Source organism: Sapajus apella, unplaced genomic scaffold, assembly GCF_009761245.1.
Source record: "Sapajus apella isolate SASKATOON/1434 unplaced genomic scaffold, GSC_monkey_1.0 scaffold375, whole genome shotgun sequence".
Taxonomy (NCBI): Eukaryota; Metazoa; Chordata; class Mammalia; order Primates; family Cebidae; genus Sapajus; species Sapajus apella.
The window spans coordinates 71,378-74,802 of record NW_022437313.1 but is presented as its reverse complement, the minus strand read 5'-3'; the positions used below and the strand labels follow the sequence as shown (position 1 = coordinate 74,802).

General features: G+C 42.7%; 1 non-coding gene across 1 annotated transcript; it reads left to right on the top strand.

Annotated features, from left to right (window-relative positions):
* Window positions 1-2,195: 2,195 nt before the first annotated feature.
* LOC116545794 lies at window positions 2,196-2,302 on the top strand. Its single transcript, XR_004266447.1, has one exon. It is a non-coding gene; the product is annotated as a U6 spliceosomal RNA (small nuclear RNA).
* Window positions 2,303-3,425: the final 1,123 nt, after the last annotated feature.

Here is a 3,425-nt window from a genome sequence, read left to right as displayed (position 1 = left end):
TATATATATATATATATATATATATATATATATCTCCTATTAGCTCTTTTCCTCTAGAGAACTCTGACTAATACAGATTTTGGTAGGAGGAGTGATTCTAAAGGAACAGAATATTAAAGATGCAGTTCTTTCATTGGTTTTGGGGTTTCTTGAGTTGGCTGCTTAATAGGATTATACCCAAAAATGCTAAGGAATCTACTTGTAATAGTATGGATAACACTGGTAGTCCTTGGCATGAACTGTTTAGAGAGTTATGTGGAAAACCAAGAAACATAATGAGGCTTGATGGTTGCTCCAAAGTTCAGTGGACAAAATGATGAAAGAAAATGATGAAGTCAGGAATTCTGTCTCCCAGCTTCAGAAGCAGATACTGCACCTCAAATCTGCTAAGACTGCTGTGAATGAGAGTCTTATCTCCTATAGAGAAATGGATGAAATTATGGAATAACAAACACAAGCTCTTATCATGCCAGTGGCTGACCTGCAATGAAAGATGCATGCACAGTCTCACCAGGTGTCTATTGTTAAAGTGAGGGTATTGATTAAGAAACAATGGGACCCCTGCAACTTGGAATGGGGATATGTGTGGGAGGACCCTGATAAAGCTGCAGACACTGAGTTAGTAAACTCTAAAGAACCTTTTTTGCCAGAAGAAAAACATTCCCATCCCCAGTAGCAGCAACATCCTGTCCCCGACCCAAGCTGCCATCAGCCTTTCCACCTTTGCCTGAAGAGATAAACCCTGCACAGCCTGAGACAACAGTGATGGCCTCCCTTGAGGCAGTTGCCAGGCAAGATAATGTTGATTCTCTTCAGGAGCCACCCCTAGCAGCCCCGTTTGCTTCTAGGCCTGTAACTAGGCCAAAGTCCCAATGGACCGTGAGAAGTGAGATTGACAATGTCACCCATGAGGAAGTGTGCTACACTTAAAAAAACTGCTGGAGTTTTCTAATTTATACAAGCAGAAATCTGGAGAACAGGCATGGGAATAGTTATTAAGGATGTGGGATAATGATGGAAGGAACATAGAGTTGGATAAGGCTGAGTTTATGGATTTGGGCTCACTAAGTAGGGACTCTGTTTTTAATGTTGCAGTTCTGGGAGGTAAAAAATATTCTAATAGTTTATTTGCTTGGTTAGCTGAAACATGGATTAAAAGATGGCCCACTGTGAGTAAGCTGGAAATGCCTGATCTCCCTTGGTTTAATGTAGAGTAAGGGATACAAAGGCTTAGGAAAATTGGGTTGGTGGAGTAGATTAGTCACTTTAGACTTACTCATCTCTGCTAAGAGGGTCCAGAAGACATACCCTTGACCAAAGCTTTGTGAAATAGATATGTGAGGGCAGCACTGGCAACTTTGAAGATCCCTGTAATTGCCCTTCTCTTTATATCAGATATAACTGTGGGAACTGCAATCATTTAACTACAAAATTTAAATACAGTGGGAATAATTATTTATTGAGGTGACAGCACTCAGTAGTCAAAGGCATTGTGGGCCTAACTACCGTAATGAACAGTAGAGGCAAAGTGGCCACCAGAATAATCTGATATGACACGGACACCTGAAGCAGATCCATTGGTGCTTCAGGTGTCAGTGTCAGACAAGAATGCTCTTTGGAGCCTTTGGCAGGCCCCCACAGATGAATAACAGCAGATGTCTCTAGGATTTTGGAGCAAGGCCCTGTCATCATCTGCACATAACTACTCTCTTTCGTGAGGCAGCTCGTGGCCAGATACTGGGCTTTGGTGGAAACTCAACGCTTGACTATATGTCATCAAGTTATCATGCAACCTGAACTGCCTATCGTGAACTGGGTGCTTTCTGACCCACCTAACCATAAAGTGGGTCATGCATAGCAGCATTCCATCATCAAATGGAAGTGGTATATCTGTAATCAGGCCTAAGCATATCCTGAAGGCACAAGTAAGTTATATGAAGAAGTGTCTCAAAAGCCAATGGTCTCCACTCCTGCCACCCTGAATTGTCTTTACCAGCCTGTACTGATGGCCTCATGGGGAGTTCCCTACAATCGGTTGATAGGAAGAGAAGACTAGGGACAGGTTTACAGATGGTTTGGCACAATAAATGCAAGCACTACTCAAAAGTGGAAATTTGGTGACAAAGAAACTTGGAGAAGAGATATGCAGATGGACCTCTCTGTGTGTTTAAAAACCACGAAGATATTTGTATGCTGTGCTTGCTTCGGCAGCACATATACTAAAATTGGAATGATACAGAGAAGATTAGCATGGCCCCTGCACAAGGATGACATGCAAATTCGTGAAGCATTCCATATTAAAAAGAAAACATAAAAAATATAAAAAAGAAGATATTTGTATCCCATGTGAGTGCTCACCAACAGGTGACCTCAGCAGAAGAGGATTTTAATAATCAAGTGGATAGGATGACTGATTCTGTGGATAGTACTCATCCTCTTTCCCCAGTCATCCCTGTTATCACCCAATGAGCCCATGAAAAAAGTGGCCATGGCGACAGGGATGGAGGTTATTCATGGGTTCAGCAACATGGACTTCCACTCACTAAGGCTGATTTGGTTATAGCCACTGCAGAGTGCCCAATTTTCCAGCAGCAGAGACTAACACTGAGCCCTCGATATGCCACCATTCCTCGGGGTAATCAGCCAGCTAACTGGTGCCAGGTTGATTATATTGGACCTCTTCTGTCATGGAAAGGGAAGAGGTTTGTCCTCACTGGAATAAACAGTTACTGGTTATGGGTTTGTTTATCCTGCATACAATGGTTCTGCCAAGACTACCATCTGTGGATTCACGGAATGCCTTATCCACCATCAGGGTATTCCACACAACATGGTCTTTGACAAAGTGAATAACTTTACAGCTAAAGAAGTATGGCAGTGGGCCCATGCTCATAGAATTCACTGGTCTTACCATATTCCCCATCATCCTGAAGCAACCGTATGAATAGAACAGTAGAATGGCCTTTTGAAGTCACAATTGCAATGCCAATTAGGCAACAATACTTTGCAGAGCTGGTGCAAAGTTCTCCAGAAGGCCATGTATGCTCTGAATCAGCATCCAGTATATGGTACTGTTTCTTCCATAGCTAGGATTCATAGGTCCAGGATTCAAGAAGTGGAAGTGGAAGTGCCACCACTCAACATAACCCCTAGTGAACCACTGGCAAAATTTTTGCTTCCTGTTCCTGTGACATTACATTCTGCTGTCCTACAGGTCTTAATTCCAGAGGGAGGTACTCTGCCACCAGGAGACACAACAAGGCTAAGAAGGGAATTACAGTGTTGGCTTTAGTGATTGACCTGGACTGCAAGATGAAATCAGTCTACTACTTCACAACAGAGGTAAGGAAGTGTGTGCATGGAATACAGGAAATCTATTAGGGCATCTCTTAGTATTACCATGCCCTGTGATTAAGGTTAATGGG